At 44.1% G+C, this 14,655-nt stretch overlaps 1 protein-coding gene across 1 annotated transcript in view; it reads right to left on the bottom strand.

Annotated features, from left to right (window-relative positions):
* Positions 1–1,217: 1,217 nt before the first annotated feature.
* The window catches only part of ZFP90 (ZFP90 zinc finger protein), a 70,611-nt gene continuing 57,173 nt past the window's right edge, over positions 1,218–14,655 (bottom strand). The window contains exon 7 of the transcript XR_010110276.1: positions 1,218–2,533. The gene's annotated coding sequence lies outside the window, so the exon portion shown is untranslated. The remainder of the gene's footprint in view (positions 2,534–14,655) is intronic.

Below are 14,655 nucleotides of genomic sequence, written 5' to 3'. Positions count from 1 at the left end.
TTCACCCAGGCTAGAGTGCAGTGGTGTGGTCACAGCTAATGGCAGCCTCAACCTCCTGGGCTCAAATGATCCTCCTACCTCAGCCTGCTGAGTAGCTGGGACCACAGGTGTGCCCCACCACATGCGGCTAATTTTTGTATGTTTTTGTAGAGACAGGTTTTGCCATTTTGCCCAGGCCGATCTCAAACTCCTGGCTCAAGCCATCTACCGGTCTCAGCCTCCTGAGTAGCTGGGACTACAGGCGCGCACCACTGTACCCAGCCTTAATCTTTGGTAGAGACAGGCTATCACTGTGTTGCCTAGGCTGGTCTCAAACTCCTGGCTTTAAATGATCCTCTTGCCATGGACTCCCAAAGCGCTGGCATTAGACGCATGAGCCACCGCACCCAGCCTCCTGTTTGCTACTTATATCCCCCACCAGACTGAATACTCCATGAATACAGAGACTCTGTCTCTGTAGATCACTGTATCTCCAGTGTCTGGCAGAATGCCTGGGCATGGTAGGCCCCTAATACATATTTAACAAATATTTATTTAAATATTTATTTAACAAATATTTATTTAAATATTTAACAAATATTTATTTAAATATTTATTTAACAAATATTTATTTAAATATTTATTTAACAAATATTTATTTAACTATTTATTTAACAAATATTTATTTAAATATTTATTTAACAAATATTTATTTAAATATTTAACAAATATTTATTTAAATATTTATTTAACAAATATTTATTTAAATATTTATTTAACAAATATTTATTTAAATATTTATTTAACAAATATTTATTTAAGTATTTATTTAACAAATATTTATTTAAGTATTTATTTAACAAATATTTATTTAAGTATTTATTTAACAAATATTTATTTAAGTATTTAACAAATATTTATTTAAGTATTTATTTAACAAATATTTATTTAAGTATTTATTTAACAAACATTTATTTATTTATTTAACAAACATTTATTTAAGTATTTATTTAACAAACATTTATTTAAATATTTAACAAACATTTATTTAAATATTTATTTAACAAACTATTTATTTATTTAACAAACATTTATTTAAGTATTTATTTAACAAATATTTATTTAAGTATTTATTTAACAAATATTTATTTAAATATTTATTTAACACATATTTATTTAAATATTTATTTAAATATTTATTTAGCAAATATTTAACATATTATTTAAATAAATATAAATAAGATGAAATTTGCAAGCGTCGTAGATTGAATTGTTATTGTTACAATTCCGTCCCTTTAAAGGACCCATATTCTCAGCCAGGTGCAGTGGCTCACACCTGTAATCCCAGCACTTTGGAAGGCCAAGGCAGGAGGATTGCTTGGGCCCAGGAGTTCAAGACCAGCCTGGCAACATAGGTCTGGCAACATAGCAAGACTATTTCTTAAAAAAAAAAAAAAGAACCCATATTCCCAAAGTGCCACCCTCCCCTCTGACTGGCTGTCCAGTTGGGAGGTGCCTCCATCACTCAGTTTCTCTTTTTTTTTTTTTTTTGAGATGGAGTCTTGCTCTGTTGCCCAGGCTGGAATGCAGTGGTGCAATCTCGGCTCACTGCAACCTCCGCATCCCGGGTTCACGCCATTCTCCTGACTCAGCCTCCTGAGTAGCTGGGACTAAAGGCGCCCGTCACCATGCCCGGCTGATTTTTTGTATTTTTAGTAGAGACAGGGTTTCATCATGTTAGCCAGGCTGGTCTCGAACTCCTGCCCTCAGGTGATCCACCTGCCTCAGCCTCCCAAAGTGCTGGGATTACAGGCATGAGCCACCATGCCCGGCCTTATCATTCAGTTTCTGAATGCCTATATTTTGCCCCCAGTAGGTTCACAGGGCATCTTTCTGGACTCTGCTTCCCACATCTTAACTTCTTAAGCAGCTGCCATTTACTAACTAGCTGTGAGATCCAAAGCAAATTATCACTCTACCTCGGTATCCTCATCTGTAGGATGGGGACAATAGAAGTCCCTACCTCATAAGGTTGTGAGGATTAAATTAAAATGCTTAGTGCATGGTAAGCATTAAATAGATGTTTGCTAAGTTGGTTCTTTCCTTCCCACCAGAGATCTTCCCAACAGCATTTTACCTAGTCTCTATAAGGGGCTGGATTTGTTAGCTATTACTCTATAATAAACCGCCCCCAAAACCCAGTGGCTTAAAACTATTGCTCAAGAGTCTGTGGGTCAGCTGGGTTGTTCTACTGATTTCAGCAGGCTTGGCCCACCTCCACGGGGCTCACACATGAATCAACAGTCAGCTGCCAGGTCCCAGGTCAGTTGGTGGCTGGCAGGCCTGGGGTGGCCTCACTCATATGTCTGGCTGTTGGCTGCCTGTTACCTGGGCAACAGGGATGACTGGGCCACGATGCTCCCGCCATCTAGCCTGGGCTTGTTTTCACAGCAGAGGCAGTCTCCCAAGAGAAGAGCAGACGTGTGCAAGGCCCAAGTGTGGACACCATCATTTTTGCTGCATTATGTTGGCCAAAGCAAGGCCAGCCCAGATTCTAGGGTTGGAGAAACAGATGACACCATTTAGATAGGAGAGGCTGCAAAGTCTTATTACAAAGGATGAAGATACAGTGAGGGGTAAGGGTGGCCAGTTTTGATATCAAACTACTACCAGAGTGTGGGTGCCTGGGCTTGGGGAGTTTAGAATAGACTTGTCAGTTGCAGAAGCAGGAGTATCATCTCCCAACTTTGAGGCCAGATCCAGCTGGATTCAAATCCCAGCTCCACCAACTACCTGTGAGGCCTGTGGGTGAGTTACTCTATCTCTTGAGCTTCAGTTTCCACCCAGGGTTGTTGTGATCAGAGGAAGTAGAGTGTGGAAGGGGCTGAGCACACTGCCTGGCTCACACAGAGTGAATATACAGCAAATAGAGATCATAGCATTCTTACATACGAGGTGCATCCTGGGCTCTGCTGATTCCCGCCTCTGCTTCCCCAGGTGGAGAAGAAGGAAAACAGGCCAGGCAGGAGAGTGATTTCAGGTGGAGAACCATGAATTGGCAATTACAGAGTAAGAGCTTAATTATAGTTCTTTGGGAAAAGAAGTGAGGAATGCAATCTGGTGGGCAGAGGGGAGGGGTCTGGGGTGGAGGAGGAGAGGGGAAAGTAAGAGGCGGAGGGGGAAGGGGCAGAGAGAGGGAAGAGACACGGAGCCCCAAGAGGGAAAAACTGAGCCACTGGAAAGGAGTCTCCCCCTCCCCTAAAATAATGTCGATGACATTTTGTTGTTGCTCTGATTACAGGAGTACTGCGTGCTCACTGGTATTTGGAAAATGCATAGACTGTTTCACCCATAATCCCACCAAGCAGATATGAGCATAGCTGATATTTACATGCCCCTAGGGTGTGTCAACGTTGTCACAAATCTTTTACACTTTAATGTCTCCTGTGAAGACCCCATGAGTAGACATTGCTATCCCCATTGCACAGGGGAGGTGAGGAAATGGGGCACAGAAGATGTAAGTAACTTGTCCAGTGTGACACGTCTAGTAAATAGCATGTCCACATTCAAATCCAAGATACCTAGTACCAGGCCTCACATGTCACCAAGGGGTATATGTCCCTCTATACATTTTTCTCTTTCAGGAAAGGGTACCACTATTTTATTACGTTTTAAAAGGTTATTTGGCCGGGCGCAGTGGCTCACTCCTGTAATCCTAGCACTTTGGGGGGCCAAGACAGGCAAATCACCTGAGGTCAGGAGTTCGAGACCAGCCTGACCAACATGGAGAAACCCGTCTCTACTAAAAATACAAAATTAGCCAGGTGTGGTGGTGCATGCCTGTAATCCCAGCTACTTGGGAGGCTAGCGCAGGAGAATCGCTTGAAACCGGGAGGCAGAGGTTGCGGTGAGCCGAGATCACACCATTGCACTCCAGCCTGGGCAACAAAAGCAAAACTACATCTCAAAAAAAAAAATGTTATTTGGAAAATTTGTACTGCCTTTTTCCAATTTTAGTTTTTAGTACTAATTCTAGAAGAGTGAAAATTTGTTTCATTATTTGTTTATTTATTTTTGAGATGGAATTTCACTCTTGTTGCCCAGACTGGATTGCAATGGCATGGTCTTGGTTCACTGCAACCTCCGCCTCCTGGGTTCAAGCGATTCTCCTGCCTCAGCCTCCCAAGTAGCTGGGACTACAAGTGCCCACCACCATGCCTAATTTTTGTATTTTTAGTAGAGAGGGGGTTTCACCATGTTGGCCAGGCTGGTCTCGAACTCCTGACCTCAAGTGATCCACCTGCCTCGACCTCCCAAAGTGTTGGGATTACAGGTATGAGCCTCCGTGCCCGGCCCAGAGTGAAAATTTGTGTATCTGTCTTCCTTTCCTCCCTTTTTTGGTAATTTGTAATTTTGATATAATTTTAAGTGGAAACCAAAATCACAAGAATAGTACAAGAAACTCCAGAAACTCTACCCACATTAACCAGTTGTTGACCATTTGCTTCATAATTTTCTCCTCTATATGATATGGTTAAGCTTCGTGTCCCTACCCAAATCTTATCTTGATTTGTAATCCCCATAATTCCCATAATCCCCACATATCAAGGGAGAGACCAGATGGAGGTAATTGAATCATGGGGGCGGTTTCCCCCATGCTGTTCTCGTGATAGTGAGTGAATTCTCAAGAGATGTGATGGTTTTATAAGGGGCTTTTCCCCATTGCATTCACTCAGCACTTCTCCTTCCTGCCACCTTGTGAAGAAGGTGCTTTGCTTCCCCTTCACCTTCGGCCATGATGGTAAATTTCCTGAGGCGTCCCCAGCCATGCTGAACTGTAAGTCAATTAAATCTCTTTCCTTTATAAATTACCCAGTCTCGGGGAGTTTTTTGTTTGTTTGTTTGTTTGTTTTTTTTGAGATGAGGTTCGCTCTTGTTGCCCAGGCTGGAGTGCAATAGTACCATCTCGGCTCACTGCTACCTCCGCCTCCCGGATTCAAGCAATTCTCTGCCTCAGCCTCCCCAGTAGCTGGGATTACCACACCCGGCTAATTTTTGTATATTTAGTAGAGACAGGGTTTCACCCTCTTGACTAGGCTGGTCTTGAACTCTTGACCTCGTGATCCATCTGCCTCGGCCTCCCAAAGTGCTGGGATTATAGGCATGAGCCACTGCGCCCAGCCTGGGCAGTTCTTTATAGCAGTATGAAAATGGACTAAAACAATATATAAATATTTACCTATATATGGATCTATCTGTGTATATGTGTATGTATATGTATTTTTCTGAACCATTTGAGATTAGAGACATCATGCCCTAAATATTCCAGCATGTAGTTCCTAAAAACAAAGACATTCCCATATATAACCACAGTATAATTATCAAACTCGGGACTTTTTTTTTTTTTTTTTTTTTTTGAGACGGAGTCTCGCTCTGTTGCCCAGGCTGGTGTGCAGTGGCACAATCTCGGCTCACTGCAAGCTCTGCCTCCTGGGTTCATGCCATTCTCCTGCCTCAGCCTCCCAAGTAGCTGGGACTACAAGCGCCCGCCACCATGCCTGGCTAATTTTTTGTATTTTTAGTAGAGACAGGGTTTCACTGTGTTAGCCAGGATGGTCTCGATTTCTTGACCTTGTGATCTGCCCGCCTCGGCCTCCCAAAGTGCTGGGATTACAGGCTTGAGCCACCGTGCCTGGCCGCAAGGGACTTTTTTTATTATTATTATTTTGAGATAAGAGTTTCGCTCTTGTTGCCCAGGCTGGAGTGCAATGGCATGATCTTGGCTCACCACAACCTCTGCCTCCTGGGTTCAAGCAATTCTCCTGCCTCAGCCTCCCAAGTAGCTGGAATTACAGGCATGTGCCACCACGCCCAGCTAATTTTGTATTTTTAGTAGAGACGGGGTTTCACCATGTTGGTCAGGCTGGTCTTGAACTCCCGACCTCAGGTGATCTGCCTGCCTCGGCCTCCCAAAGTGCTGGGATTACAGGTGTGAGCCACCACGCCCCACCAAACTCAGGACATTTATTTAACATTGCAACAATACTATTATCAAATCTATAGCCTGTATTTAAATTAATCAATTACCAGTGTATATATGTTTTTCCCAGTTCAGGATCTAATCCAGGATCCTGCACTGTTGCATTTAATTGTCATAGCTCTTATGCCTTCTTTAAACTGAAATAGCTTGTCAGCCTTCCTTTGTCTTTCTTGACCTTGACATTGATATGGGCTTGTTATTTTGTAAAATGTTCCTCAATTTAGGTTCCTTCCATTATTTTTTCCTATGCAAATATATACACACATATTTTTTAAAATTAGGATCAGGCCAGGTGTGGTGTCTCATGCCTATAATCCCAGCACTTTGGTAGGCCAAGGCGGGAGGATCCCAGGAGTTCAAGACCAGCCTGGACAACATAGCAAGACCTTGTCTCTACCAAGTACAAAACAAAATAAGGTAAAAAAACAACATTTATTATAAAAAGCTAGGATAATCAAAATATATAAAGGATAAAGAAGGTACCCACCAATTTAACAAATCAAATATTAGATATATTCCTCCCCTTTTGTTTCCATGTACATTTTACTCTTTAATACTTTTATATTATTTTAGTGTTGAGGAAAGAAATGAGAATATATATATATGTTTTTTCTCCAGTCAATTTACTGAATGTCCATGTTTTCCATTGCTTTGTGATGTTTCTTATATACCCTACTGAGGTCATATGTAATAGGAGATGTTTAAGTATTTCTATTTTTTCCCGGTAATTTGTGTGTTTATTCCTGCATCAGATCCACATTTATTAACTACACTTTTAATTAAAACATAAAAGCTAATTTAAATAAATTTCCATCATCCCCCAAAAAAGCTTCGTGTCCATTTACAGTCACTTTCCATTGTCTCCTCAGCCCAAGGGAACCACTAATTTATATTCTGTTTCTATGGATTTGCTTATTCTGAACATTTCATGTAAGTAAGAATCATATAATATGTGGCCTTTTGCATTTGGCTTCTCTTTTTTTTTCTTTTTCTTTTTTTTTTTTTGAGATGAGGTCTTGCTATGTTGCCCAGGTTGGTCTCAAACTCCTGGGTTCAAGCAATCCTCCCATCTCAGCCTCCTAAACTGCTGAGATTACGGCCATGACCCACCACACCCAGCTGGCTTCTTTTTCTTTTTTCTTTTTTTTTTTTTTTGAGACGGAGTCTTGCTCTGTCACCCAGGCTGGAGTGCAGTGGCCTGATCTCGGTTCACTGCAACCTCTGCCTCCTGGGTTCACGCCATTCTCCTGCCTCAGCCTCCCGAGTAGCCCGGACTACAGGCGCCTGCCACCACACCCTGCTAACTTTGTATTTTTAGTAGAGACGGGGTTTCACCAGGTTAGCCAGGATGGTCTCGATCGCCTGACCTCGTGATCCGCCCTCCTCGGCCTCCCAAAGTGCTGGGATTACAGGTGGGAGCCACCACGCCCAGCCTTGGCTTCTTTTTCTTAATGTTTCCAAGGTTCATCCATGTCGTAGCATGGATCAGTGCTTCATTACTTTTTATGGCCAAACAATATTCCATTGTATAGATCTAGATGTTTTATTAATATTTGTCCATTCATTAGTTGAGGGGCATATGGGTTGTTTCGACTTTTTGGCTGTTATTGCTGTGAACACTTGTGTACAAGTTTCTGTGTGGACACGTGCTTCATTTCTCTTGGGTAGATACCTAGGTGTGGAATTGCTGGGTCGTACGGTATCCTTAACCATGTGGAGAACTGCCAGAATGATTTCCAAAGCATCTACACCATTTTGTATTCCCATAAGCAGTGTATGCAGTTCTCTTCAGAACACCTCTTCTTTTTTTTTTTTTTTTTTTGAGACAGAGTCTCACTGTGTACCCAGGCTGGAGTGCAGTGGCTCAATCATAGCTCACTGCAGCCTCAGTCTCCTGGGCTCAAATGATCTCCCACCTCAGCCTCCCCAGTAGCTGGGACCACAGGTAGGAGCCACCACACCCAGCTAAATTTTTGATTTTTTGTAAAGATGAGGTCTTACTATGTTACCCAGGCTGGTCTTGAACTCCGGGCTCAAGGGCTACTCCCACCTTGGCCTCCCAAAGTGTTAGGATTACAGGTGTGAGTCACCACGCTTAGCTTAGGACACTTTTATAAACATAAACTCACAACAATAATCTTCATAACAACCCCAGAGATAGGCATCATTGCTGTAATCTTTCAGACGAGGACAATGATGGCAGAGAGGAGATGACACCAGCTATAAGGGTCGGGGCTTCAAGTCTGAGACTGCCTCATTTCCTGTGGGAAGCCTGACTTTTGAGCCAAAACAATAGGCTTTCAGGCTTTGAGAGGTGATGGAACAATGGGCAGAGAGGAGGAATCTGCAGGTCAAAGTCTTGGTGTGGAGATGGAAGCTCCCAGAGCATCAAAGCCACTTCTGTTTTTGTTTTATTGGGCAACAGTGGAGCCAGGTTCTGACTAATTAATGATAATCAAAGTGCTCTGACAAGAAGGAGAGTTCTGCAAATGCCAGCCATGAATTATTCATGGCCAGGTCTTCTTAACTGGGAGAGGGGAGGCTGCCTGAGAGTAGAAGAAAGCTAAGCTCTCACTTCCCCTCAAGTTCGCATGAGCCTGAGCAGCCCCCACAGGACTCAGTTTCTCCATGCAGAAAATGGGGCCAGATGTGAGCTCTCATTTCTTCGTTTTTTTTTTGTTTGTTTGTTTTTAATTTTTTTGAGATAGGGTCTTGCTCTAATGCCCAGGCTGGAGTGCAGTGGCACAGTCTCAGCTCATTGCAACCTTTGCCTCCCAGGCTCAACCTATCCTCCTGCCTCAGCCTCTCCAGTGTGAGGTGTGAGCTGGGACTACAGGTGCACACTATCATGCCCGGCTAATTTTTTTTTTTTTTTTTTTTTTTTTTGTAGAGATGGGGTTTTGCTATGTTCCCCAGGCTGGTTTCCAACTCCGGCTCAAGCAGTTCACCCGCTTTGGCCTCCCAAAGTGCTGGGATTACAGGCATGAGTCACCATGCCTGGCCAGCTATCATTTCTCTCTTTTTTTTGAGACAGAGTCTCACTCTGTCGCCCAGGCTGGAGTGCAGTGGTGTGATCTCAACTCACTGCAACCTCCGCCTCCCGGGTTCAAGCGATTCTCCTCCCTCAGCCTCCTCAGTAGCTGGGACTACAGGAGCGCACCACCACACCAGGCTAATTTTTGTATTTTTAGTAGAGACAGGGTTTCACCACATTGGCCAGGCTGGTCTCGAACTCCTGACCTCAAGTGATCCGCCCTCTTCGGCCTCCCAAAGTGCTGGGATTATAGGCATGAGCCACTGCGCCTGGCCTCATTTCTTTATACTATCAGACAAGGACCTGCAGAGAAGGGCTGGTGACCTGGGTCCTGCTACCACTCAGCTGGAGGCAGTGCACACCCAAGCTGCCCCTAGCAAGTGGCAAACAAAAACTAATAATACCAAAACATAGTTCAGGGGTTGGTATAAGCCTTTTCTTTTCTTTCCTTTTTTTTTTTTTTTTTTTTTTTGAGATGTTGTCTTGCTCTGTCACCCAGGCTGGAGTGCAGTGGTGTGATTTCGGGTCACTGCAACCTCCCCATTCTGGGTTCAAGCGATTCTCCTGCCTCAGCCTCCCGAGTAGTTGGGATTATAGGCACGTGCCACCATGCCTGGCTAATTTTTGTATTTTTAGTAGAGATGGGGTTTCACCATGTTGGCCAGGCTGGTCTCGAACTCCTGACCTCAGGTGATCTACCCGCCTCAGCCTCCCAAAGTGCTGGGATTACAGGTGTGAGCCACCGTGCCCGGCCTGGTAAGCCTTTTCTATCAAAGGCCAGATAGTACATATTTTGGGCTTTGCAGGACATATGGTCTCTGTCACACTACCCAGCTCTGCCATTGTAGTGCAAAAGCGTCCATAGATAATCCATCAGCGAATGAATTCAGCCATCCAATGAAGCTTGGTGTACATTGACATTTGAATTCGATGTAATTTTCATGTGTCACAAAATATTATTCTCGTTTTTTTTTTTCCCCAACCATTTAAAAATGTAAAAACCATTTTTAGCTCCTGGAATGTGTAAAAACAAGTGTACCCTCAAAATGTTAAACATAATTACTATTCGACCCAGAATTTTCATTCCTAAATATATACCTAAAAGAAATGGCCTTGGCCGGGTGTGGTGGCTCACGCCTGTAATTCCAACACTTTGGGAGGCCGAGGCGGGCATATTACGAGGTCAGGAAATCAAGACCATCCTGGCTAACATGGTGAAACCCTGTCTCTACTAAAAATACAAAAAAAATCAGCCAGGTGTGGTGGCACGCGCCTGTAGTCCCAGCTACTCCGGAGGCTGAGGCAGGAGAATCGCTTAAACTCAGGCGGCAGAGGTTGCAGTGAGCCAAGACTGCGCCACTGCACAGCAGCCTGGGTGATAGACAGCCTGAGACAGACTCTGCCTCAAAAAAAAAAAAAAAAAAAAAAGAAAGAAATGGCCAGGTGCGGTGGCTCATGCTTGTAATCCCAGCACTTTGGGAGGCCAAGCTGGGCAGATTGCCTGAGGTCAGGAGTTTAAGACCAGATATAAAGATATTTTTGGCCGGGCACGGTGGCTCATGCTTGTAATCCCAGTACTTTGGGAGGCTGAGGCGGGCGGATCACAAGGTCAGGAGATCGAGACCATCCTGGCTAACACAGTGAAACCCCATCTCTACTAAAAGTACCAAAAAAAAATTAGCTGGGCGTGGTGGCGGGCGCCTGTAGTCCCAGCTACTCAGGACTCTGAGGCAGGAGAACCCGGAAGGCGGAGGTTGCAGTGAGCTGAGATCACGCCACTGCACTCCAGCCTGGGTGACAGAGCGAGACTCAGTCTCAAAAAAAAAAAAAAAAAAAGATTTTTTCTGCAATTAATTTTAAGAGATCTACCCCAGTCACCTTCACAGTAGCGGCTTTGGATATATGAAAGTTGGGGGAAGCTGTGGAGGGGGACGCTATGAGAAAAGAGTCAGGAATGGGATGGGGTTTTGCTCACCTCAAGCCCTACTCCAGCCCCAAACCCCTCTCCTTTCATTCTCAAAGATATTAAGGAAATCAAGGTCAAATTGCCAGCTGTGTGGCCTTGGATTGATTCCTCACCCTGTCTGAGCCCTTTCCCATATATGTCATGTGGACTAAATTTCTGGAAAAGGCTTCCAGTCCTTTTCTTCCTTTCCTTCCTAGCACTGCTAAGCAAGACACAGGGAGTGACAGCTTTCCTTAGCAGTGCTGGGAAGGAAGGCAGAGAAAAGGAAGGTGGGGAGCATGGGGCGAGGAGGAGAAAGCTGGCATTGGAATGGCTGGTGGGTGTGGCAGAGGCAGCAGGTGGGACAGGTAGAGGGATTCGTCCCCTCCTGTCATTTTCTCTGCCCTGGAGCTTTGAGGGCATGATTACCCAATCTCTGGATGTAACTCTTAGAAAGGCTGTGCTGGGCTGAGCACTGGACATGGAGTCCAAAGACCTGCATTCTGCTCACACCTCACATTGGTCACCTGTGACCTTGCGCAAATTAGTTCTTCCTTTGAGCCTTGTCTTGCTCAGCTATGTAAGGAGTTAATGCTTGGCTGGTTGCAACAGTTCTAGGAAAGGTGCTTTGAAAAAGGCTAAGCACCTACAGTGCTGTCAGTGATGAACAAACTGTGGCACACCTTCCCTTGTTTTTTAAAATGTCTTTATCGAGATGTAATTCACATACCACACGATTCGCCCATTTTAAATGTGTGCTTCAGCAGGTTTTAGTCTATTCACAGAGTTGCACAACCATGATCACAATCAGTTTTAGAACATTTTCATCATCCCAAGAAGAAATCTGTACTCTTGCCAGGAGCAATGGCTCCCGCCTGTAGTCTCAGCGATGAGGGAGGATTGCTTAAGTCTGGGAGTTCAAGACCAGCGTAGGCAACATTAAAAACAAGAAAACCCAAAAAAAACCTTAGCTGGGTGTGGTGACACAAACCTGTAGTCCCAGCTATTCATGAGGCTGAGGCAGGAGGATCGCTTGAGCCCGGGAGTTTGAAGCTGCCGTGAGCCATGATCCTACCCCTGTACTCTAACTTGGGCGACAGAGCAAGACGACTCAAAAAAAACAAACAAAAAAACTAAAACTAAAAACAAAACCATACTCTTTATTTTATTTTTTAGAGATGGAGTCTAATTTTGTTGCCTAGATTGGTCTTCAACTCCTGAATTCAAGGGATCCTCTGCCTCAGCCTCCCCAAATGCTGCAATTGCAGGTGTGAGCTGCGCCCGGCCAAAACCCTACTCAGGAGCTCTCACCCTCCAGTCTTCTCAGGCCCCGGAGCCCCAGGCAAGTACTCATCTACTTTCTATCTCTATAGATGTGCTTATTCTGGACATTTCATAGAAATGAAATCATATAATGTGTTGTCTTTTGACTGACTTTTTTCATTTAGGATAATGCTTGCAAGTCTTGTCTATTTTGTAGCATATATAAACATTTAATTTTTTTTATAGTTGAATAATATTCCATTGTATCGGTATGCCACATTTTATGTATCCATTCATCAGTTGATAGACATTTGTGGGTTTTTTCCCTATTTTGGGGCTACTATGAATAGTGCTGCTATGAAGTTTTTGTGTAGACACGTTTTCATTTCTTTCTTTCTTTTTTTTTTTTTTTGAGACAGAGTTTTGCTTTGTCGCTAGGCTGGAGTGCAATGGTGCCATATCAGCTCACTGCAACCTCTGCCTCCTGGGTTCAAGCGATTCTCCTGCCTCAGCCTCCCCAGTAGCTGGGACTACAGGCATGCGCCACCATGCCCGGCTAATTTTTTATATTTTAGTAGAGATGGGGTTTCACCATGTTGGCCAAGATGGTCTCGATCTCCTGACCTCGTGATCCACCCGTCTCGGCCTCCCAAAGTGCTGGGATTACAGGCATGAGCCGCCACGTCCAGCTTTTTCTTTTGAGACAGAGTCTCACTCTGTCACCCAAGCTGGAGTGCAGTGGTGCGATCTCGGCTCACTGCAACCTCCACCTCCCTGGTTCAAGTGATTATCCTGTCTCAGCCTCCCAAGTAGCTGGGATTACAGGTGCATGCCACCACATCCAGTTAATTTTTGTATTTTTAGTAGAGACGGGGTTTCACCAAGTTGGCCCAGCTGGTCTTGAACTCAAGTGATTTGCCCGCCTCGGCCTCCCAAAGTGCTGGGATTACAGGAAATGAGCCACTGCACCCAGCCTATTTTATTTATTTATTTTATTAGAGGTAGGGTTTTGCCATATTGCCCAGGCTGTTCTCAAACTCCTGGGCGCAAGTGATCTGCCTGCCTTGGTTTCCCAAAGAGTTGGGATTACAGGCATGCGCCACTGTGTGGGGCCATTAAGTTTTATTTTTAACTGACAAATAATAATTGTGTATATCTATGGGGTATGAAATGATGTTTCAGTACCTATATACATTATGGAATGATCAAATCAGGCTAATTAACATACTTATCACCTCATATACTTACTGTTTCTTTGCGATGAGAACATTTAAGATCTGTTCTTTTAGCTTTTTTGAAATATATATTATTATTAACTATCACCATGCTGTATACTAGATCACTAGAACCTGGTTGGAGAAAAATCAAAAGGATAGCTTGTGACCATGAAAATTACATGAATTCAAATTTTAACTTGAAATATCTACTATCTAGCCCTTTATAGTAAAACTCTGATGACTTCTGAACTAAGCAAACACAGAGAAACTTGGATAGAATCTATAAGCTGAATGAAAAAAGCAAATAGAACAGTGATCTGTTGCTGCATAACAAATGATCCCAAAAGGTAATGGCTTAAAAATAGACATTTATTATCTCACATAGTTTCTATGGATAAAAAATTTGCAAGTGGCTTGACTGAGTGGTTTTGGCTTGGGGTCTCTGACAAGGTTATGGTTAAGATGTTGCTGGAGGCCGGGCATGGTGGCTCATGCCTGTAATCCCAGCACTTTGGGAGGCCGAGGCAGGTGGATCACGAGGTCAGGAGATCGAGACCATCCTGGCTAACAGGATGAAACCCTGTCTCTACTAAAAATACAAAAAAATTAGCCGGGCATGGTGGCGGGTGCCTGTAGTCCCAGCTACTCAGGAGGCTGAGGCAGGAGAATGGTGTGAACCCGGGAGGCGGAGCTTGCAGTGAGCGGAGATCGTGCCACTGCACTCCAGCCTGGGCGACAGAGCGAGACTCCGTCTCAAAAAAAAAAAAAAAAAGATGTTGCTGGGACTGCAGTCATCTAAAGGCTTTACTGGGGCTGCACAATCACTTTCAAGATGGTTCACTTACATGGCTGGCAAGTTGGTGCTAGCTGTTTGCAGAAGGCCTCATTCCTGTTATACCTCTTCATAGGGCTACTTGAGTGTTCTCATAACATGACAGTTGAAGGTCGGGTGCCTCAACTCGTTGTTTTAATTTACAGTTCCCCCTGGGCATGGTGTCTCACGCCTGTAATCCCAGCATTTTGGCAGTCCAAAGCAGGCGGGTCACTTGAGGTCAGGGGTTCAAGACCAGCCTGGCCAACATGGCGAAACCCCGTCTCTACTAAAAATACAAAAAAAATTAGCCGGGCATAGTGGCACACACCTGTAATCCCAGCTACTTGGGTGGCTGAGGCAGGA

Source organism: Pan paniscus, chromosome 18 (assembly GCF_029289425.2).
Source record: "Pan paniscus chromosome 18, NHGRI_mPanPan1-v2.0_pri, whole genome shotgun sequence".
Classification (NCBI taxonomy): domain Eukaryota; kingdom Metazoa; phylum Chordata; class Mammalia; order Primates; family Hominidae; genus Pan; species Pan paniscus.
Note: the sequence above shows the minus strand (reverse complement) of the source record. Positions and strands in the feature narration are given on the sequence as shown.